This window comes from Ambystoma mexicanum, chromosome 1p (genome assembly GCF_040938575.1).
Source record: "Ambystoma mexicanum isolate Mex_15411 chromosome 1p, UKY_AmexF1_1, whole genome shotgun sequence".
Lineage (NCBI taxonomy): Eukaryota > Metazoa > Chordata > Amphibia > Caudata > Ambystomatidae > Ambystoma > Ambystoma mexicanum.
In genome coordinates, this window is record NC_090921.1 from 1,394,557,377 (window position 1) to 1,394,582,295 (window position 24,919).

At 47.8% G+C, this 24,919-nt stretch overlaps 1 long non-coding RNA gene across 1 annotated transcript in view; it reads right to left on the bottom strand.

The window, feature by feature from the left end:
- Window positions 1-3,555: 3,555 nt before the first annotated feature.
- The window catches only part of LOC138454855 (uncharacterized), a 37,031-nt gene continuing 15,667 nt past the window's right edge, over window positions 3,556-24,919 (bottom strand). The window contains exon 2 of the long non-coding RNA XR_011261516.1: window positions 3,556-4,541. This is a non-coding gene — a long non-coding RNA (uncharacterized lncRNA). The remainder of the gene's footprint in view (window positions 4,542-24,919) is intronic.

Here is a 24,919-nt window from a genome sequence, read left to right on the forward strand (position 1 = left end):
GGCAGTCCCAGGCCCGTGGCCAAGTCCCTATGTGACCAGTCAGCGAGGAGAGTAGTGTGAGTTATTGGGGAATGAGACAGAGCACTGGAGAAGGTTGATGATGAGGAGGTGGAATAGGAAGGTGAAGGTTGGAGGAGAGAGGTTGCCAGAAGGAGGTACAGCAAAGGTGAGGTGGAAAGTAAAGAGGAGGTGTCAAACAAGAAATGCAGAAGGATAGATGAGGTATGTAGCAGACATAATGGAGGAGGAAGTGTTTATTGGAGAGGGGGTTGGAGAGGATGCGAGGAGGAGGGAAGTGGAACACCATAAGGAGGTGGTTGGAGGAAACACGAGGAGGAAGGAGATGGAGAACATTGAGGAGGAAGATACCCAGGAGGGGGCTGAAGGCAAAACAAGTGGAGAGGAGGGAAAAGAAGGAAGAGAACATAAATAATGCAGAGGAGGTTGGAGGAGGTGAGAAGAATGAACAGGCACTCTGCCAGCCTGCAAAGATAGAGTTAAGAAGAGGTATGAATGAGCACATGGCAAAGCATCGAAGAGGCACATGAGAAAGATAAGGTAAGAGACAGGGGAGAGGAGGAGAAGACGGGAGGCTCAGGGAAGAACCCCTTAGGTGCAAGATGGTTGTGACTGGTCAAGGAGATAGATGATAATGACGTGTTAGGGATTAGAGTGAGAACCCAAGCCAGGGAAAGAGACAGGGCAACCTAATAATACCTGCAGAGAAGCCTATGTGGTCAGCAAACTGGTGGCAGTTTTGGGGCTGATTCTGTTGCCCGACAAGTGTGATTTCTGTCATTACACTACCCTAGCATGTAGATTACCATAAGGCCCTATGGCACAGGTGAGGTGTCTCTTCCAAGGAGTCAAGGATGTGAAGCAGTGGATTTCAGACAACAGAAGGAATGACCAAGTGTAAGGGCACTTATACCCCCAACACTGTGAGCATTTAAACCATATGAAAAGGCACCAGGAAAGGCCCCCTGGTCTGAGAATTGACAACCCAGAGACTTTCTTCCATATGTGTCTCAAGGACAAGATATATGCGTTGTTGACTTCTATTTCTCTTAGTTGGCCCACTTGTGTAAACATCCCTAATTCATGTTTATATTTGGCCTCAAACCCCTGTGTCCTACTCAGCTTCCTGATAAACAATTACACATCTGAGACTCTGGGCCTCATTACAGGTCGGGCGGTCTGGAATTAACAGTGGCGGTAAATCCGCCGCCACTGTTAATTCTGGACCGCCCGATCCCGAGTCGGACGTGGAAACACTAGCACCATCACGAGATGGTGCCGGTGTTTCCACTTCCCCATTCCCATTGAGTCCTATAGGACTCAATGGGAATGGGGATTTACCGAATTCCGCCTCTGGAATTCCCGGGACACCAGGGCTGTAATGCCCTGGTAATTCCGGGAGTCACGGAGGTGGAATGGTAATACAAGTCCGGCGGTAACCAGACGGTTTTACCGCCGCGGTTACCGCCGGACTCGTAATGAGGCCCTCTGTGTTTTCTGGTTATCTCCTGTGTCTCTGGCCCCAAAGAGAGTGAAGATACTGGTGATTTTCAGCATCAGACTGTAAGAACAGAGTTTAATGAGCTACAATCTTGTGCAAATGAGACGCTATATTTAGTATTCTAAATGAAAATCTGTAACCATGTTAGAAGATAATTCCATACATGACAGATGCACAAAGACCTACGAATGATTGGCATTTAGATGCGATAAAGCTCAAAAGCCTATGCGATTGGAAAGTGGCAGGCCCCCAGAACGAGTCTCTGCTTTAAACATTTTGAGAAAAGTATTGCACGTGTTTTAATGGTATGTGAGTATTTAAATATTTTCAGTATGAACCATTTAATCCACTTAAGTAGAGATGCAGTGACGCAAGGTGAGGAAGTAAGGCCATGTGACCAGATTAAATAGAAAAGTACACGCAGAAGACATGATGCTCCTCAGATAGAGATCTCTTTAAAGATACATACCCTGTGAATTGTACTAGATGTGATGTAATGTGTAATATTTCCAAACAGTTATGTTGCAGGTGGAAACACCTATACAAGTATGTTGAGTCTTGCTTATGAGCGCTTCCTTTGTCAGACAGGGTTTTCAACTCTCAGCCATAATCTCTTCTTTTGGTCTCTCTCATCACTTCTATGCCGATGATACACACATTTTTCTATCCTTTTCAACCTTCACTCCTGAAATCCACCAGACTCTTACAGCCTGTCTTTCTGATATCAAATCTTGGATGGCCTCCCATTTCTTCACTCGAAATGCAGGGAAGACGTAGGTGTTATTCTTCCCTGCAAACGCTCTTCCCCCTCACCCACCACCTCCTTTCATATTCTTTCCTCATGATAATCTTACTATTTCTCCCACAGCTCGTAATCTTGGCCTCTACCTTGATTCCAATATTTTTTTTTCTCACCATATCTCTTACCTCTTGTTCCTGTCATTTCCATCGTTATAATATCCGTAAAGTTCACCTTTTCCTCACTTTTCAAGCTAATAAACGTCTTATTTCTTCCTTAATCTTTTCATGACTCTTCTAATGCTCTAACACTCCTTTTGGTCTCCTGTGTTCTCGTCTTGCTCCCTTGAAATCAATCTATAATTCCTCTGTTCGTCTACTCTGTCGTCTCTCTCATCGAGATTCTATCTCCTTCTCGCTTGCCTCACTTGGCTGGTTACCTTTTCACTCTCAACTCAGATTTCACTTTCTTTGCTTAGTCTTCAAATCCCTCTACCAGCTTGCACCTGACTATCTTGCTTCACTTTTATCTTTCTACACCCCGCCTCACTTTCTCCGTTCTTCCTGTCTCTTTGGACTGAATGCTCCCCGTCCTCCATGTGCCCAGTCCCGGTCCTTTCAGCTTCTTGCTCCTTTACATTGGAATGCTCTCCCACTCTCCATTCACTCTATCAGTGTTTATTCTGTTTTCCATCTATTTTTGAAAACTCATCTCCTACATAGCCCCTGATTGCCTGCTACCAGCATTGATGTTTTGATGTTTACTTACCATTATTTTTGTACCATACTTTGTTCTTAAATTGTACAGCGCTTTAGGTTAAGGCGCTATGTAAAACAGAATAAAATACAAATACAAATGGATCCAAGCTGACTGTGCTACCTGTTGCTATCCAAATTTCAGTCCTGAAATTATTGTTCAACAACGGAATGCAGCTGGCTTAAGAAAATAACATATCTTTAAGTATTCTGTGGCCCAGAAACCGATGACAGGGAAGTCATTAAGAGGTCAAATGTGGTTGGTTTTTATCAACTTCTTTAACACCATGGTATTCATTCTTAGTTTAAACATTCTTAAACCTCAATGGCTGGGTGGTCATATGTCATGTGATATCACAATCTGTAATGTCACGATATATTAGGCGGCCATTCTCATCTCAGGGAGTTCCTTTCACCCCAAGCAAGGTGGTGCGTACCCAACGCACTTATACAGCTTCAACTTTAGTAAGGCCTCCAACCCGTCTCACATCACCCCAACAAATACCTTCTGTACCACCAAAGAGCTAGGAAACAGGCTGGTCTATAGGAAGAATGTATATTTATTTAAGGTTTGACAAAGAAGACTAGCAACATAGCATCTACCATCAGTGCTGTGGCACTACACAATATCACAAATTCAAATTTCTTGCACCAATTGACTAACTCATATTTCTAATGAACTTACAGATATTACAACACACAGGACACATTTAGAGAAGGACAGTTCTCACCTTGCATCAGATTTCTTGCAAATTAACCAATAGGAAACATACAGAACACACAGTGATTGCTTAGTTTGGTACAATACTCCTTTCTCCCAGCAACCCCCACCTCCCAGGCATCAATTAGATATGCCCCTCTGATCTGAAGGCAAGGAATAGGGAGTGGGAAAATCGTTTGGGTTTTTTATTTGAAAGGCAAAGTCAAGAAAGGAACTCAATGGGAACATCGTTTTGGGCTTTTTATTTGCATGAAAGGCAAAGTTAAGAAAGGAACTCAATGGGAAAATCGTTTTGGGATGCAAATAAATAATTGGGAAATTTTGGTTTGCACACTTTACATTCACTTCAATGGCAGCGTTTTGGGTTCCTAATTTTGGGATTATGGACACCCCCCTTTGATAAAGAAGACAGGGGTTCCAGAAAGGTAGAGTCCCGCAAGTACTTTATTGTCAGCCAGGCCTTGTCAAGGTCCACAGCAAATTTCACCTTTGTGGACATCCATACGTGCAGAAAATACCCACTAACAGAGACCACCGCAAAGACCGAAAGGGCTGCCGTTCCGACACCGCTTGGTTCCTTTTTTTATCTTGACCTCGACATCCCAGCACTCCTTCTTCCAAAGGGGGTCCATCCTCAAGGGGTCTTGTCAAGTAAAGCAAAGAAACTCCACCACCTTTCCTGCTAAGGCACCAAAGCTACTGTAATGAGGAAGAGCATCTACCAGCCTTAGGAATCAACCAGAGATCCAAGAGTCGTCTTGCATCGTGTACCCCTGTGGCATCTCAGGCACTTTTGGGTAGTGGGACCTATAAAAAAAGGAGAGCATTAGTGAACATATATGGACTGGGCTGTAATAACCAAGATATGCCCTGAATAACTCTCAAGGCAGAATTCCAGCATTCTATACACTGCCAAAGATACGTAAAATCCCAATTAATCCACCAGGAAGATCACTAGTATCTGGCTGTGGCTCTATCTTAGAACCACTATGCAAATTCTTTGATTACTTCTTAACCTCTCTAGCTGGCCCTGTGAGGCAGATGTCCCCAGATTCATCCCCCCTTCCCAGCATCTCACCCATGCACTTTACATCCTCGCCTTGTCATCTTGCTGTGCATTCCATTGTCACATTTCCGAGGATACAGACTCCCCACCTGAGGAGGACTAGGTGTAAGTAGACCAGGCATCGAGGGAAGGTGCATCCATCCGTCTCCCAAGCCAGTGCAAAAACACACCCTTAATGCCAACTGTTAGAGGCACACCCTGAATGAGCGGCGCCAGGAGGCAATGCAGCGGTTTGCTCAGGAGCAACTTGGACACTCACAGGCTATGCAGGATGTGATGCTGGGTGCCTCGAGGCAGGTGACCACTAGCCATGAACGTCTGAGATGCTATGCAGCTGAAACCACTGCCAGCAATACCATAATGGGACAAAGGGTAACAGGGTTGGCCGACCATATGTCTGCCATACATGAGACCATGTCCACATCCATCACCCTCACCATGCAGCACCTCCTGGGTGGTGAACCTGCGAGTTCTGTGTCGGCCATTCTAACTGAGGGATCTGTGTCATACACACCACCAAGGTGCTCGCAGAGCTACACCAGTTGTGCAACCAAACCAATAAGGAAAGGGGACAGGAGGAGGAGGTAGTGGATACATGTATGAGACAGACTGGAGACCACAAGGGTGTGGGGAGGGTCATGGTGCTGGGGACGAGGGTGCTGGGAGATTCCATGGTGTTGGGGATGATAGTATGGGGAGGGTCATGGTGTTAGGAATGAGGTTTGGGGAGGATCATAGTGTTGAGGGTGAGGTGCATAGCTGGACAATAAATCACTTTGTGCTGCAGCCAGTGGATCCAGTGATCATTTCATTAAAGGGATACATGTGAGTTCAGTGGCAGTTAAATATACAGTGACATGTGTCAATATGTGCTTTCAGAAATAGTTATCTGTAATGTCCTGCCCGACAATACGTCCTTCTCTCAATTCCTCTTGTCTGAGTCGGGGCGTGCAATATCCTCATTCGGAGGCATGGGTATATTCTGGCGTGCTGTGCAGCATAGTGCCAGTGATGACAATCATACACTTATTTTCTGGAGTGTACATTAGTGCCTCACCTGTCTGGTGGTGGTACCTGAACCTTCACCTTAGCAGTCCAAATATGCATTCTATGGATGCCCTGATCCTATTGTGAGCCTCATTGTGGGTGTCTCCTGCGGTGTACCAGGGTTCCTCACCGGTGTCAACAACCATGGTAGAAGCAGATCACTTGAGTCACCTACAACAGGTAGGAAGGGGAGTGTTCAACATTACTGTTTTGCTTTTGAATGCTAATGTAACTCACTGTTGTGCTGGTGGCCTTTGTGTGCTCCTATGTGTGCAAGGCAGACTCCCTGTACTGCACGTGAAGCACAGTATGCAGTATGCTTTCAGGTGTCTCTGTGGCCAGCATTAATTGGATTATGGGTCATGGGCTAATGAGTATCACTCAGTATGGTTTATGTAGTCTCCTCACGTATGTTCTCTTGCCTGTCTCCATGTGTGCCTCTGTTCGGCATCATCATCAGATGCCTTACTTACCAAAGAGCCATTTACGCTGTTCTCGTGTCTGTGCATATATATGCAGGGAGGGTGCTGCTTCTTAAGACCATGGAATTTTGTGTGAAACTTGGCAATCATGTGCAGCAGTGGCTGATGGTCAGATCTGCATCACAGGTCATCAGGATGCTCATATAATGGTACTGTTTGTGATTCCGTTATGCAGGTTCCACTGCCTGGGGGGCACCAATGCCACATGTGTGCAGTCAAGTGCTGCAATGACATTAGGAAAATTGGCAATGGCATAGATTTGTGTGTATGCTGCATGTACCTGGGCCTGGTTGGTGGGCAGCGAGATGCCTCATGAGCACATCCAAGACTTGCTCCAACACTATTGATAATGTTAGCTGGGACAAGCCATGCAGCATCCACACAGTCTTGTGGAATGCATCTGTGGCGCAGAAGTGGAGGATGAACACCAACTCCAGCAGGGTTGGGATTGCAATTCTGATGTGTATGGTGCTCTAGGGATCTCTATCAGGGTCAGCAGGTCTGCTATAGTGTTCTGGTCCAAGCGATACAGCAAGACTAATTGTCCATCAGTCAGAGCCTATGGGGACAGACGGACATGTGGTATGGCTGCCCTTCGCAGCACACGCCTCCTCCATCTTTTGGGCTGCCTGTATCCTTACATGTAGTGGCCTTGCATGCTGCTGGAACAATGAACAGTTGTGGATGTCATAATTCACGTCTGGTTGTGGCTGTATGTTGCTTGGAAGTGTGTTTGAGGGGGCTTAAATACTAAAGGCTATTATTGGCACATGTGATTGATTCCCATCACCTGATACTTTTACCTCCAACTTTCAGCTCGGGGTGACTGCACTGCATTTTTGGTGGAATTACCACATGTCTTTGGTGGTATTGTGGCAGTATTTCCATTTGCAATATGGTGGAAGGAGCATTTGTATTTCTGGATGTAATTGCACTGGAGGAAATAGCACTGTGGCTAAATCTGCCACTTGTTGGTGAATTTCCGCCTGCAGTAACCTGTCACGGCTAATTCCACTGCCGGAATGAGTGCAGATTTTCAGTGAGCTAAAATTCTGCTGAGTTGTAATAATGGCAGTAGCAGATTTACTGATAATTGTACCACTTTCCACCAGGCTCATAACGAGGCTCTCAGTGTTTTTCCCCAGAAAACAAACTAGCATTGGACTTTATCCAATAGTGGTTGCTAGAGACACGCTCTTACTTCGAAGCACTTGCAATCCCGAATTCAAGCCTTATGTTGTCCTTGAGAAAGCACTATAATGCACAAACCTGTTGGCCACGTTTCATTGTAATTAATGGAAGCTGAATTGCCCGTGTTTCATGTGATGTAAAGGAAGTTGAATTAAATATAAAATAGGTACATTTCTGTTTGAAAGCGGATTTGTAATGCATGTAATGGAATATCAACAATCCCCATTAGAATTTCTGTACATTTTGCCACCATACAGTGGGGACATATGTGCTTGCCTGCTGGATCCTTCATGAATAATGTGCCCAATGTGTGCATTGCAGAATAAAGGCGAGAGGTGGTGTCCACATGCCCCAGATACTGCTTAAAGATATATCTGTGGGTCTTCTGACCCTGTGTAATCCTGGAGGCTACAGCTAGCCCATTTAGAAATCTCGTGTCTCACGAGACTTTCTAACGTATAAGTGTGTCTGCCCCTACTTTAGTGGACAAGATCCCAACTATGACGGCTCAATCACCTCATACTTTGGCATCATCCTTGTCCCCTGCCACATTTGTATGCGTACTATAAAGTAGACTTACTGCCATGTAAACCAACACACACAAGCCACTGAACACAGATCGGCACGCTCATGTGGCTGGCCCCTGGGCGTGGCATCTTTCCCAGAATTCATTTTTAAAAGACCCCTAACTGGAATTGATTGTAACCTCAAGGTAACCTTCTTCACGCCCTTCTGTCTGCGGCTTTTTAATGGCACTGAGCTTCCAGTGACCACGCTGCTCCAATGAGAATGAGACAGTATATATTTAGAAATGGCGTCCTTTCTAGCAGGATACCTTCAGTGACACGGTCAGAGTGGATCTCAACCACCATCCCTGCGGGGAGAGAAAGAGAGCAAGAGTGATTTATAACAAATGGACAGAGTCAGAGAGAGAAACAGATAAGCAGAACAAGATAAATAAATTTGAGCACAAAATTCAGAAAGAAAGGACAGAGGGATACCAAAGACAGCAATAACAATCATTAGAAAAGCAAAGCGTTATCTTTTGTGTTGTCACCGGATTGGTATTTGTCACATGCTTATATCTTATGCCCAAGTACTCACACCATTTAACAGCCATCTTAAGGCAACGTAGTACCATCTATTTTATTTGTATTGTGCTGTATCAGTGGTTTATAGTGCGGCAAATGAGTTGCCTACTTCATTTCCTAGGCATGGCCATGTGAGCTGTCTCTGCAAGCTGCAGCACTGCCATACTGTACATTATGCCGGGAGTTGCATAAGTGTTGGCAATACTTGGCAAGTGCAGTAATAATTGGGGATGTGATCACCATCATAAAATATGCCCTCACATTGCAGGTGGTGCCGCTATTTGGCACGGGCAGCCTCTGATTGCTCAGCATAGGCACCATATGCTGTTTCTGTATGTAAGGTATAGCACCCACACTTGTAGATGCTGACGTCATATGCCACATAACATCGAAGGCACACATATTCCTGGCATGGTCATCACATGTAACATGTAGTATCCTAGAAGCTGTCGTCGTATCGCAAGGGCGGCATCAAAAGCCCAAATGATATCTCAATGTTGTCATCATATGCCTAATATAGTCACCATATGTGAAGCTATACTCCACATGTATAGGCCCTTCCAACATATGCCAGTACAGCCTAAATGTGGCACTACCTGCCTCTTTGAACAGGAGACGGATTACAGGTTGTGCCCTCCTCGGTTCTTTAACATTCCCAATGCCATCTGGCTGCACAGCTGGGACAGAGATTTGGTATCATCGCTATAGTTCCTCCCCCATCTCATATGGCAAGAAGGGAATCCTAATAAAAGAAACACATCTTCAAATAGATTTACAAGCATCCTTTAATGAAACTGGACTACACTAAAATAACGTAATACTTATCTATCACTAGTTAATTTACCTTAAATGGTCTCTGTCAAACTCCATGCAAAGCACATTTAGATGCATGGAATATTTAGGGAACATCTAGTTAACAATACATTTGACATTATCTTAGACCTTTGTAGGAGATCCATTTGTTTCTCATATCACGCATGCACACACACATAGGCCCACAAAAACACACACCCTTGACACACCCAATCTCTCACACACATGTAACACACATACAAACAAATGTGTCTTCACGCAGTGATCAAGAGATAGCCTCTTTTTCATTTCAAGGTGCTAGGTCCTGTCTTTAAGGAGGACAACTGCAAGGTTAATGTGTGCTCCCTGGGCGTGCATGCCTCGTCGGCACTGTAGTAAATAAAGGTCTGTGGCTCATGTGGGTAGAAGCAGGCTCCTTTATTTAGGTCTTGGTCACATACATTATAAGTAAAGGGGAAGGAGAAAACCCCACGGTCTCCACCACCCAGGTAGCTCTTCCAACTGCAACTCCTGGGACCTATTGGAGGGAGCCTTCCATGATATGCATGCATTCCAGCACCCGCTCTGACATCACAGCTACAGCCTAACATACACACAGAGGGAAGGGAAGGAATACAAGACACTATGCACCTGCCTTCCTACCAAACACATTAACCACACACACAGGGAAAGAGGGACAGGATACCACACACCTCGTCAATTTTCTCGGCGTCTGGCAAGTACAGAACGTTGAAAGGAAAGCATCGCGAAGGGAGAGGAGGAGTAGAAAAACAAACAGAATACAGTGGATGAGTTTATTTAAAATGTTTGCTAATTTTGTAGCACCTTAAAGGTGCTTAGGCTTTGTTAAAATAGTGAAGGTGTGTAGTGCGAGGGATGCAGGAATAGGGTAAGTTAAGAAACGGCACAACATGTCTATGGGGGAACCTATTAAAAAAGCGATGACAACACTGTACAGCTGTAATTAATTAAATGGAGAATCAGTAATGTTAACAGCACATTTAGAAATCTGAAAAAGGGAATAATTGAATCCCGAATATCACTCACTTTTTTATGCAACTAAGAACACACTGGAGAAAGTGACCATGTACACGGTCTTTTGTGGTATGCAGAGGTATGCAGAGTTGGAAATGCATTGCTTATGCATCTTTCACTTCTTCTATATGTAAGTGATATACATTTAAATGCAGAGTGGTTTTGAGGAAGAATACTTAACAGCAATGAAACTTCATTAGATATATCAATTCAGAGATTTATCACCATTGTACCCCCCACCCCCACTAACTCTTGGCTTCTTTTTAATTGTAATGAATTGTTAAATCAGCCACATGAATTTAATATTTAATATGTAAAATCTTATTTTATATTTTAACTGTGCAGTTTGTAATATTTTTACAAGTGTAATCTGTAAGATTTTAGTTGTATTTTCTAGTAGTGATATTGTATTTCTATTGCAAAGGCTTCTCGTAAGCATAAGCGATTAAATAAATATATAATGGAACATCATCACTCTTGGCGCGACTCACAATATATAAGTGTCCGGTGTGATTGAATGCAGCACATATAATTAGTGCAGCCAACAAACAGCATACCATGCCGACTTCTGAGAACACCTGTAGTGGCGGAGCCAGGTTTTGATGCCGGGGGCAGAGGGGAGTGCTCCTCACGCAGCACCGCACCCGTCGGGCCAGGGGGGTTGGGTCAACACCAATTCCTTACTGTATGTATAACAACTAGGAACTGTTGCTAGAGAGGCATACTATATATGGAAAAGGCTTTTTTTTTACATGGATAATATTTATTTACTGTACATATATTAATGGGTGGCAGCTTCTGATTTTCACTAAAGTAGCCGAGATTCCCACACTGAGTGACGCGAAGGAGCTGTAGCCATCGCCAGGTCGAAGCAATACATTTTACAGCAAATGTTGCAGCAGGAATAGAAAAAAAGCCATATCATTTACAGGAAGGTCTTAACATATGACATCTCAGCTACAGTACCTAACCTGCTGAGTTGTCTTTGCAGCATTCTGCAATAGGATCCCATGCTTCTCCCTCACCTGCAAAGCAGGTTTGGCCTGCCCACTCCTCCAAACAAAGGTCAGTTGGTCTGTTAATCAATTTTGAAATGAGCAGAAGTTGCTAATTTGACAGGATAGATGCTAACACATCACCCAGCCTGAACCCAGCAGGAAAGGAGAAAGAACCCCTCACACAACCAGTGATTTAGATGAGCATGGTAAGGAGAACGGGTGCTCCTATGACCTCTGCCCCTATATACCCAGCGCCTAGTCATATAGTAATGAATTCCCCTGTGCCCCACCCTTTCTTTAGGACTTGAGCCCTGTTCATTTAGTCAACATTTGAAGACCTGAAAAATGCTTACTTCCCTGCCTCAAGACCTCCCAGGTAAATAGGGTCTATCGCACTATAATGCAATCCAGCAGGAGACACAACCTGCCCTGTCTGCCCCAGGGCCAATCTCTGCCCTGACATCACATGACATCCTTGGGACACGCTTGAAGTTTATTTCTTTTGACAGTCAAAATAACCTTATCTGTGGTTTCCGAAATAAAAGAATATTGCTAGTTTTGGACAATATGGCCAAATATATCCACAATGAAACCAAGTGAGAATAGTCTGAAACTACAGCAGCTGTTTGCTTCAGCTAGAAAAACACAATCACTATATTTTTGCAATGCCTGCCACAATCAGAATGATGTTTGCAAACAAAAGTTTCAAAAAGACCTTTTACAAGTAATATATTTCACCCAATTACATCTGGGAAGGGGTGTGTTGAAGCTGCTGAATTGCAGACTGGTCTCAAATCCCGGCTTCTAGCCCACTTAACCCAAGTGTGTGTTCGTGGCCATATTCTTGTACCTCACCTCACAATCCCTTCTCTGCCAAAATGAAAAGTCTATTTTAGGTCATTCAGCTCTGTTTCCTTCTTACTCTTTGAACTTCTGTCGTCTGAGCCCAGTTTCTTCCAAAGTTCTCATGCTCTGAAGTGTATCTGTGTCTCGAACAAACGCATTCGTGTGCGTTAATGGGGAAGCAATGGCAACGTATGTGATATGCTGGAACTGTATGAGTTTGCCAAAAGGAAACACCTGCAAATGCTGCCGTTGCAGTGCACTTGATTTATAGCCGCCCAGCCCCAGGGGTCGAAGTGGGCGGGAGCGGTGCTCCTATACTTTTTGAAATTAAGTTGTACTATTCTTATACTTTTATTTGAAAAAGAAACCGTTCGGGAATGTTTTTGTTTTAAAATTAAAGTGTAGGAAGGTGTTGAAACTTGCACTTCAGTGAACTGCACGTTACCCTAAACAGCAGGCACATTTGTTAAGGGGTTTGTATGATTTGTAGTGATGGGGTTTGTAGAGGTCGGGTGCAGGCCAGCAGGGGAACATAGTTCCACTACTTCTTTTCGTACACTTCCACCACTGCTCAGCCCCATGTGTCTTATGATATGATATGGCATTTATAACGCGCCTATGCACAAGTTTCACGGCGCGACGAAGCAAGAGAGGGGGAACACAGGGAGGACAGAAAACGATCCTACTAGGCCAGGTATCATTCAGATCACGCAAGTGCATGGGAAAGGGGAAGGTGGAAAGTGCGAGGGGGGGACAGTGCATTGCATGGAAAATAAAATAAATACAATAAGTAAAGGTATCGGTCAGCAAGTGGCAAGTGCAAAGGTAAGTGCGGGATCAGGTGTCAAGTGCTGGTAGTGGGACTGTAGGGATAATACATTCCTAAACCCTACCACATGTGTATGGGAGGTAAACATGGAACTTGGCTTGATAAGCAGAAGCACAGCGCTGTGCCTGTCTCCCTACAGGCAATCGCTAGAAGATATTTCCGATTTTACAAAATGGCGACAAATGCTCCTTGAAATGTAGTTGTTTTATAGCACGATGAACACCAATAACATTACAAAACTAAGCATAAAAATAACAGTAATTTACAAAAAACGAATACGGTAAAATCGTGGGGCCGTAATTAATATGTTAAGTTGTGCTCTGCACTTTATAGTAGGCGGCTCACCTGTTCGTTCACATGTTTTACAGGACATGTGCTATTACTGGCGCTATGGCAGGGCAAGGGTGCAGAGAGCGGGAAGCCTGCTGCATGCAGCACGCGGGGCCTTGGGAAGATAACCCCATCAAAAGCATACACTTACTCAGTCACTCGGAGATGTGTAGTGAGTCTACAGCTACTCGCCTGCCTCAGAATTGGCACAGCCTGTCATCGGACATCAACGTCACTTCCCCGTTACCTCATACAACAGAGCACTCAGGGCCCGATTCTCATCATGGCGCAGTGAACGTGCTAAATACCATGATTCACTGTGCCAATTCGTGACGCCCAGCCACCACTGCTATTCTGAAGTGGGCCTGGGCGTCATCGCAAAGCACGGCAGTGCTTTCGCTGTAATCCACCTGTTTCTAATGGAAACAGGCAGATTGCAGAATCTCGGCAGCATTTTCGTTAAATAACGAGGGAAAATGCTGCCGCTCCTATACACCAAAGTGAGCAGCTTCAACATTGCAGGATGTTGAAGCAGCTTACTGTGGTGTATAGGAAATTATTCATATACAACCGTGTGGTGTATATGAACACTTTCATTTAAAGCGAGCAGCTTGAACGTTGCATCCTGCAACGTTGAAGCTGCTCGCTTTGGTGTAAAATAAAGTGTTCATATACACTCGTGCGGTGTATATGAACACTTTCACCAAAGCGAGCAGCTTCATCGTTGCAGGAAGCTGTAAATGAAAGTGTTCATATACACCCGTGTGTTGTATATGAACACTTTCATGTACACCAAAGCAAGCAGCTTCAACGTTGCAGCAACGTTGAAGCTGCTTGCTATGGTGTACATGAAAGTGTCCACATACAACACGGGTGTATGGACACTTCCATTTACACTGGTGGCACTCCTCCAGTTTAAAGGTACAAAAAGGGTACCATAAATGTGCGCTAGTTTAGCGCACATATTACACTGGAGTAGTGCCACAAGAATAGGCTTCCAAAAAGCCAGTTTACGAAAGTGGAGGTTGCTAGGTTGGTTTCCAACTCATCCTAGCCACCCCCACATGTATTCCGAAAATGGCGCATTCCTTCCGAATTCGAAAGAATGCACCACCTTCAGAATAGGTCTTAAGTACCGAAAAAGTTGTTAAGCCTTTTAACGTCCTTTTCGGTACTTAACACCTACATGAGAATCGGGCCTTCAGTGTCCACCTGTCTAATACAGTGAATACGTTAGCAATTGGAAAATACGCATATGGTATTTTTCGTCAGATTGTGTTGCGCTGCTTTGCCAAATTGTCAATCAGCCGCAGTGCCAGACCTGCACCCCTGCAAGGCAGGAAGGACTGTCAGAAGTTGGTCAGACATGTTGTTTACATTCATTTGAGGTTTATTATATTACATATTTGTTCCTGTAGTGCTGACTGCCAGCGCCTTGCAGCTTGGTATTGCTGGACATGAGTGGCGTTACTAAGCCTGGACTGGCCAATAGGGCACAATGTGACAGACCGCCCAGAGAAGCCTTTGTGGGCCAGTATTTCGAGCCAATGTGGGCCCGTTTTATTACCTAGTGCACAGTGTCGGGGTCGCTAAGCAGTTGACTGTTTTAACCAGTGTCACTGGGCCAATGGACTGTAAGATGCGTTTGAATCCACAAATATCCCTAAACAAATGTGTCCACATGCTAATCAGTTTGTCTTAAAAGTAATAAAATGCGATTTGTGAACCTGCGTTTTGCCTTTGTCTGCTCCACTCCGACCCTGGGGGTTACTGCTAGGCAACACGATGGAGCTTAATTAATAACAAAAAACTGCCACCTGCTCCAACCTGTGACATGCAGGGTGCACAGATATTTTTTGCCACCTACACCTTCACCACCTCAGCATTATTACTATGTGTTTATTTATATCCGTTTGCCTTAACCCACTGTGCTACCGCACATAACTTCGCCACCTCAGCATTATTACTATGTGTTTATTTATATCCCTTTGCCTTAACCCACTGTGCTACCGCACATAATCTCACGACCTCAGCATTATTACTATGTGTTTATTTATATCCGTTTGCCTTAACCCACTGTGCTACCCCACAGAACCCACTACCTCAGCATTATTACTATGTGTTTATATATATCCCTTTGCCTTAACCCACTGTGCTACCGCACATAATCTCACGACCTCAGCATTATTACTATGTGTCTATTTATATCCGTTTGCCTTAACCCACTGTGCTACCGCACATAACCTCATGACCTCAGCATTTTTACTATGTGTTTATTTATAACCGGTTGCCTTAACCCACTGTGCTACCGCACATAACCTCACGACCTCAGCATTATTACTATGTGTTTATTTATATCCGTTTGCCTTAACCCACTGTGCTACCGCACATAACCTCACGACCTCAGCATTATTACTATGTGTTTATTTATATCCGTTTGCCTTAACCCACTGTGCTACCACACATAACCTCACCACCTCAGCATTATGACTACATCTTTATTGCTGTCTTTTTGTCTCACTGTACATACTCAACATCACCACTATGGCTCTGTATGTATTGATGCTGTTGCTGAGTTTGCCCTGTGTTGTATAGCAGAGAAGAAGCATGCCCTGAATGTACCCTGCATGCCAAGTTACAGTGTGCATTCCCCACAGAGACTATTCCTAGGTACTAACAGCGGGCTCAGTGGGCAAATGCACCTGCTGCCCTTATCTGTAGGTCACATGGTTTGAAATATGCCTTGGCAACTCAGCATTCCTTCTGGCTGACTATTATAAACATGAGAACACTTGATTAGAGAATAATAGTAAAACCTATCATGTACAGTGACACAAAGCAGCAGCTGCAAGCACTGGATATACAAAACGGTTTCTTGTTGTGTTAACAGAAAACACTTTTCACAGGAAGCCCGTAAAGTCACAGCACTTCTTTCCCCCCTTGGAACTACACTGGCTCCGCCACTGAACACCTGCCCACCTCGTGTTCGCTCTCATGCAATCACTTTCATCAGGGAATGTCCTGTACAGAGCAGTGCATTGCTTGCTTCCTTCCACACCTGCACGCTTCCACACACGGCACTACATTCCTCCAATAGAACTATCCAGTATATCATGCCCTGTGGTTCTGCAGAGAAAGACACTGAAGTGTAAAAGAAAATGCATTTCAAGAAACGAGGGGCCTGAGTCACAAAAAGGATGTGTTTTTCAGGCATGGACTAGGCATTTCCAGGGCCTATTTGGGCAGGCACAGGGAAATGTGAAATGCATAGAAGGTCCCATTCTGACTCTTCTGTGTATTCTTTCACAGTTGGGAAATTAAAGAGGGATGCTGAAGCCCCCCTCGCACATGCATTTCCAGGAGTACTGTAAGCGATATTCAATCAACACTACAGCCAAGTCAATGCCTAGTCTGGGATGCGGAGGAAAACCCTTATTAATGTATTTTTATGTCTAGTTCAGTACTCTGGATGACCACCCCAGTATAACACCCCCCTCTTAGAATCCCCCTGACCCCACTGAGCCAAGAAGTAGGTTTGTTTTGCAAATTAAAAGGTTTATTTGAGAATTTAAACAATATATATATATCACACTTTATAATAAATTAATATCTGATAGTACACTTAGACATATGATGTTGATCAACAATGGGTAATCTGGCACTAGCACACTTCTTTACAATCAATGAGGAGTTAGTATAGGATGGATAAAGTAGCAAAAATACTTTTATGATTCCAAGGGAAAAGCAATGAGGAATAAATGCAGTACAGAAATACTTGGTATGATTTTAGCAAAAGATAAGATAATCACTTTTTCTCTGGCAATTCGCCCCCCTCCCCTATGCAATGTAAGAAATGGAAGGAGATGGAAAGAGGAGCACACAGTTCTCAGGAATGCAATCAAATACAAAACGAAATTCAGTTCCCCCCCAGCAAGCTTAGAGGAAACAGGTAGGAGTTTGAAACAGAGGCCCAAAATGCTTTTAAATGTGATGGCAATGGATGGGAAAATGTGCCTTCTGATTCTAATTCCCTCTAGAGATTCAGGGTGAGTGGGAGATGCGTGTTGGTATTAATTCAGGCTCACTTTAGCAATGCTCTATGAGTTATTACCAAGTTGCAAACGGATTTTAACAAAGGAAAGAATGGAGCTGCTATTTTGACAAGTGGAGAAATTGAGCCAAAATCGCAAATCGCGGTAAATTCGCGAGTGCGTGACTCGTGATTGCGGCAAAAGTATAAGGAGAAAAAATGTTGGAAAGCTTAGATTCTAAGCTTTCAGATGAAAGTTAAGGAACAAGTTACTTACCTGTAACTGTTGTTCTCCAGCATGGGTCTGGCATGGATTCACATGCTCATGAATATTCCCCGTCGTCAGGCTGGGAATCCTCGGTAAAGAAAAAACCAGTATCAGTTTAGTTTCTGATCTGTCTTTCGTAGTAGTAACCAATCACTGGTCTCTGCGTCATACTGACCACAGCCAATGACTGCCCTCTACCTAAGCACCGCCTCTGGCAGCCATCTTCAGATTTGGAAGCACGTGAAGTGGCAGTATGACCAAGTGAAGAGCCGCAGAGGGGTAGGCGGGAGGGTTCGCATGTGAATCCATGCCAGACCCATGCTGGAGAACAACAGTTACAGGTAAGTAACTTGTTCCTTCTCCAGCATGGGGTCTGGCATGGATTCACATGCTCATGAATAAAGAATACATAGCAGTACACACATGCACAACCACGGGAGGTGGCAAAGGCTCAACATTAAGCATTACATCAACTCAACATTAAGCATCTTACCTCCTCACCAGGCTCACCTCAGGCGAACAGGTTGCGCAGCACTGCTTGGCCGACCCTGGACTCCTCCCTGGAATCCCGATCGACGCAGTAGAATTTCGTGAAGGTGTGCGTCGACCTCCACGTAGCAGCCCTACATATGTCCAGCAGGGGCACACCAGAAAGGAACGCCGTGGTAGCTGCGATTGCTCTGGTGGAATGGTCTCTCGGACGGCCAGGCAGCGGTCGGTTTGCCAACCGATGACAGTACATGATACAGCCGGAGAGCCATCTGGAAATGGAAGCCTTCGAGAGAGCCTTCCCCTGATTGACAGGTCCAAAGTTCACAAAGAGTTGTGACGTCTTCCGAAAACACTTCGTGCAGTCCACGTAGAACTTCAGCGCTCTAGCCACATCCAGCGAGTGCAAAGTCCTCTCAGCCGGCGACGAAGGCGACGGGAAGAACACAGGCAACACCAAGGGTTCGTTGAGATGGAAGTCCGACGGTACCTTGGGCATGAAGGAGGGGTGCGTCCTGAGCACTACCCTCGTGTCGTGAAAAGTCAAGTACGGGGCCTTGCAGGAAAGGGCCTGGATCTCTCCCACCCGTCGTGCGGAGGTGATGGCCACAAGAAACGCTGTTTTCCACGACAGAAACTTCAACGGGGCCGAGTGCAGAGGCTCGAACGGAGGTCCCATGAGCTTGGTCAGCACCACGTTGAGCTCCCACGCCGGGGCCGGAGCCTTCACCGGCGGGAACGATCTGAACAGTCCCTTCATGAACTCTTTCACCAGACGATGAGACCACAAGGACGTCCGCCCCGTGGTTCTGGTGTATCGGGAGATCGCAGCAAGATGAATCTTGATGGACGCGTGTGCCAGTCCAGCTTTGGCCAGCGTCAGCAGGTACGGCAGTACCTGGGGAGCCGTAATCCGTAGAGGGTTAATCTTCTGTGCGTGGCACCAGACAGAGAACCTCTTCCATTTGTGTCCGTAGCATTTAAGAGTCGAGGACGCCCTGGCCTTTGCAAGAACCTCTCTGCAGTCGGCCGGTATGTCGTATCCTCCAAACTCTAGCGCTGCAGGAGCCAGGCCTGCAAGTTCAGCGATTTCGGGTCGTGGTGGAGGATGGCGCCTCCTTCCCTGGAGAGTAGATCCGCGTCCACCGGCAGCTTGATTGGCGGGGACGTTGACAAGTCCAGAAGGTCCGGGAACCATATCTGCCTCGGCCACGCAGGTGCGACGAGGATCATCCTGCACCGTGACCTCTTGAGCTGGTTGACGAGCCGGATTAGCAGTGGCAAAGGAGGGAACGCGTAGAGGAACAGGCCCTCCCAGGGGAACGAGAAAGCATCGCCCATGCTCCTCGCCTGGGGAAACCTGCTGGCGAACCTCCGGCACTTGGAGTTCGTCGCCGTCGCGAACAGGTCGATCTGGGGTGTGCCCCACCGTCGGAAGAGGCGATCCACTAGATCCTGCCGTAGTTCCCACTCGTGGCACGAGCGCAGCTCCCTGCTGAGTGAGTCGGGGATGGTGTTTTTTATCCCTGCCAGATGAAACGGCACCAGAAACATCCTTTGGGCGACGGCCCAATGCCACAGGTCCTGCGCCTCCTTGGACAGTGCTGGGGACCTGGTTCCGCCCTGTTTCCTGATGTAAAACATGGTGGTGGTGTTGTCGGTGAAGATCCTCACCACCTTGCCCTTGAGGGACGGAAGGAAGGACCTGAGGGCCCAGAACACTGCACGGAGCTCCAGGACGTTGATATGGAGGGACTTCTCCGTCGGGAGCCAAAGGCCTCTCGCGTGCAGATTTCCGGTGTGCGCTCCCCACCCTTCCAGGGAGGCATCCGTGGTCACTGTCTCCTGGTGGTCTGGGGTCTGGAAGTCCATGCCCGCCGTCAGATGCGCGCGGGTGCCCCACCACCGGACCGCGCGGCGGAAACTCTCGTCGAGTGTGATCCTCTCCTCGAAGCCGCCCGTCGTTTGGATCCAGCGCGCGTCCAGGAACTCCTGCAACGGGCGCATCCGGAGCCTGCACATGGGAATGAGGTAGATGCAAGAAGACATCATTCCGAGGAGGGACTTGATGGACCTCACCTTGGCCGCGTCGGAAGCCAACATCCGCTGTACCTTGCCCAGGATGGACCTGGTCCTTTCCTCCGACGGGGAGGCCAGAAGGGACACTCTGTCGAGCTTCGCTCCCAGAAACAGTGCGTTTTGCGCGGGTACCAGGTGGGACTTGGCGTAGTTCACAGAGAATCCCAGGTCCGTGAGAAGTTGGATGGTCCTTGCCGTGTGCTCCACGGCGAGCTCCCTCGTCTTGGCCCGGATGAGCCAGTCGTCCAGGTAGGGGTAGACGTGGATCCCCTCGCGGCGCAGCTGCGCCGCCACCGGTGCAAGGCACTTGGTGAATACACTGGGTGCCGACCGTAGTCTGAAGGGGAGGGCTTTGAACTGGTAGTGACGCCCTTGGACCACAAACCTGAGGAATTTTCGGTGCCCCTTTAGGATGGGAATATGGAAGTAGGCATCCTCCAAATCCCACGACGACAGGAAGTCTCCTTCCTCCAGCTGACCCAGGACGTGCTGGAGGGTGACCATCCGGAACTTCTGCGCCTTGATGAATTTGTTCAGACGTCGCAGGTCTAGGATGGGGCGCCATCCTCCCGTCTTCTTCTTCACGAGGAAGTATCTCGAGTAAACTCCGGAGCCCCGAAGCCTCTTTGGGACGAGTTCGATGGCGCCCTTCCTGAGCATCGCCCTTACCTCCCGGAGAAGCTGAGGGACGTGAAGCTCTTTTCTGGCCACGGGGGGGACGCGCGGGCACCTTCTTTGAAACTCGAGCGCATGGCCCCGGGCTAAGGCGTCCAGCACCCAACGGTCGGTGGAGATGGACTCCCACACGCTGACGAAGCTCGCCAGCCGGCCTCCCACCGGGGTGCATTGGTGGGGGCCCGACCCCACGGTCGGTTCAATCCTGTTTCGACGAGGCTTTGCCGCCTTGACCTCCTTGGCGACGACGGCGGGGTCCGCCAGACTTGCCTCGTCCTCTGTAGGCCTCCTGAGACGACGAGCGGGCCGCTTGACGGTAGGTGGAGAAACCGCCGCCGGAACCTTTGGAGGCGCCCTTGCCTCCGCTGCTCCGAAAGGGCGTCCGTCGTTGCTGCAGAACCCCAAGGGCCCGGGCCGTCTCAGTGTCCGCTTTAATGGCCTGAAGGGAATCGTCCACTGTTTTCCCAAACAGGTTGTTCCCATCGAACGGCATGTCCAGGACTCTGGTCTGTACATCTTGACGGAAGTCCGTAGCCTTGAGCCATCCACGCCGCCTAAGGCACACGCCGTTGCCCAACTGGCGAAACCCAGTGTCGGCGATGTCCGTCGCAATAGTGATGGCGTGGTCCGACGCCACCTCACCTTCCTGTAGGATCTCCAGGGCATCCGCCCTCTTGTCGTCCGGTAGGAAGTCCAGCAGGGGAGCCAGTTTGTACCATAGCTCCCTGTCGTAGCGGGCCACGATAGCCAAGGCGTTGGCCGCTTTAATCGTCGTCGCTGCAGACGAGATGACCCTGCGTCCCATAGTGTCCAATTTCTTTCCCTCGCCGTCCGGTGGGTAAGTCGATGTGGAGGCCGCACCCCCCCCCCGCTTTCTTCCTGGCCGCCGCGGAGACGACGGAGTCCGGGGTAGGCTGCGCCCGGAGGCACAGGGGGGCCGCGTCCGGGACCCGGTACTTCTTCTCGTACCGGTCTCTTCTAGCTGGCGTAGTGGAAGGGTTCTTGAGGAGGCCCGCTACGACAGGGGGTGTCGTCCAGTAGAGGCACCGCGAGGACCGTCTTCCTCTTGGCCTCGCGCCGTTGATAAAGGAATCCTTCCTTTTTCTTCTCCTCAGGGCAGAGTTGGAAAAGCTCGGATGCCCTGGCGATCATGGAGTGGAACGAACCAATCTCGTCGGGCGGAGAAGCCCTGGTGGGAGGTGACGACGGTAGATCCTCGTCGTATACCTCGTCGTCCGTACCCGTCGCTGCCGTGTCAGTCCCCGTATCATCCCCTCGGGTGGACGGGGAGGAGGGCTGGACGGTGCGCGACGGCTGAAAAGGAGGTGGAGGGTGAATCCTTCTTTTCTTGGGCGGGGGAACGGCAGAAGGTCCCGGTTCAGGATCCCCCGACAGGAGAGGTTCCTCCGTCGGCAACGGTAGTCTCGTCCTTATCTCTGAGCATAAGGACTGTATAGCCAACAAAATGGCCGCCGAGTTGTCTTGCGGCGCTGGCAGAGGGGAATCCGACGGGCGATCAGGGGCCCCGTCGGCACCCTCGACGATGTCGTCGTCACCCGCGTCGGGATCCATCCCGACGGGCCGGTCTTCTTCCACGCCAAGGCCGTGGCTTAAGACCTCGATCAGCTCTTCCTCCGAGGTTGAAGCCGAATCTACGACGACGCCCTGGCCCCCCTTTTTCTTCCCCGCCGGGGATTTCACGGGGGTCCTATCGATGGGCACAAAAGAGGACTCCCTCCGAGGTGGCAGGGAGACTCTGAGCCCCGAGGTCGCCACCACTGGTGTAGCCTCCACAGGCTGAGCCAGGGTCGCCGCGACAGTATCGATAGAGGGCTTGGCCGGATGGATTAAGGCCTTCACCACCTTAGGTGCGCTCACTGCCTTATCCTTGAGGGGGGGGACACTGCCTCGCTCCCCCTCCGATGGGGCCTTCGAGCTCGACCGGGGCCTCTCCAGGAGCTCCACCGGGTGCTCGCCCTTCCTCTTACCCGACCCAGAGCGTTGGCTCGTAGTTGAAGGTGCCGGGGAGGGTGCGCCCTGCCTGGCGCCCGTAGAGCCCGACCGTTCGGCGCTCCCGGTGCCAGCGGACTCGCGGTGCTTGGCCTTGTGTTGGACCCCCGTCGCCGGGGCGTCCTCAAAGGTCTTAGAAGACCGCTCGGATTTCTTCCTCTTCTTCTCGCCTGACGGGCTCTTCCCTTCCAGCCAGTTGGCGAGACGTTGATGGCGGTCCTTCATGGTCCGCTCTGACATATTGCCGCAAAACGCACAGTCCTTCTCCACGTGCGTCTTGTCCTCATGTAAGCAGTAGAGACAAAAGGAGTGTTCGTCCTCCTTAAAGACGTTCTGCAGCTGGCATCCAGGGCAGACCCTGAACAGCTTTCCGGGCGTCGAGCTTCCCTTCTCCTGGGCCATGTCCGGGCCTGAGAAGCTTCTGGAGTCCTCCAAAGCGTAGCTCGACGAAATCTTCACCCTTGAGGGGCGCAGACGAATCCGACACGGGTCCCCGTTGATCGGATGGAGAGTCGGTGGAGCTTGAGGCTCTTTTGACCGAAAAAACGAAGTTTTTGAGCAAAAAACGTGAAAAAATAGCACTAACGCTCGAGAGCAATAGCACGAGGATCCCAACACATGAGCGTGCGGTAAAAATCTGAAGATGGCTGCCAGAGGCGGTGCTTAGGTAGAGGGCAGTCATTGGCTGTGGTCAGTATGACGCAGAGACCAGTGATTGGTTACTACTACGAAAGACAGATCAGAAACGAAACTGATACTGTTTTTTTCTTTACCGAGGATTCCCAGCCTGACGACGGGGCATATTCATGAGCATGTGAATCCATGCCAGACCCCATGCTGGAGAAACCACGCTCCTAGCACAAACGGTTTCAGAGATACGGACGATTTAATAAAGGTAGATTTTTGGATTTAAAGTAAAACTCAAAATGACAGGTGACAGCTTGCAGCTGCAGAATTGACGGGTGACAGTTGTGCAGCTTTAAAAATGACAGATGACACGATTTCTAGGAGGCTGTTCTACTTAGGTTAAAATAGTTTGGATTAGATTATTTTAACTAAGAGATTGGTTCTGCACAGTTCTGCTATGTACTCACAATATAAATTTGAAATAGGCCTCGCCACAGATCTGGTCAGGTTTTGGACTGGACTCCGGTTCTGGTCTTGGCACTTCACAGTGATCTGGGTCAGCTCTCTGGTTCTGCTCACAGCGGTCTGGGTCACTCTGGATCTCTGGTCTGGTCTCTGGCAATTGTTCTTGGCAAAAGAATTCAAACAGCTCGCCCGGCTGTGGAATAGTTTGCAAATGATTTTAAGGTTGCGGAGGCCTGCTGAGAAAAGTTCTCAGTTTGTGGGTTTAGGCCCTTGCTTTAAGTTCTTAAGTTCTGAAGTAAAGTTCTGGTCTTTGGAGATTGATGGATTTGAAGTCTGGATATCTGGATGTGAAGTCGTCGGTCAGCATGCTCCGCAGCAAATGGAATTGAATGTCTCTACCTGTCCCAGCAGTCTCTTTTTATGTGTTTTGAAAATGGGTGTGTGCCTGGGTCTAGCTAAGCCTGCCCCTCTCTACTTGTCATTGGCCCAATTCTCCCCTCTCCCATGATTGGGGGAAGGAAATGGATTGTCATCATGATGAGGTCTGTTTATGGGTCAGAGGATCCTCCCCTGGTCAGTTTGCCCACAAATCTATATTTGATTCAAATACATCTTTCCCAGATATACAATTGGTTGCAATTACATGTGCACATTATATATACCTTATGGTCCATGCTTGTCCACCTCTGATCTTCCTGGGGGCTTGCATTCAAAAATGACAACATTTTGTGCTTTTTAACTGGTTTTGCAATATCGGACATTTACCCAAAATTACACACATGTGCGCAAGGAGTATGGACATTAATTGATGAAG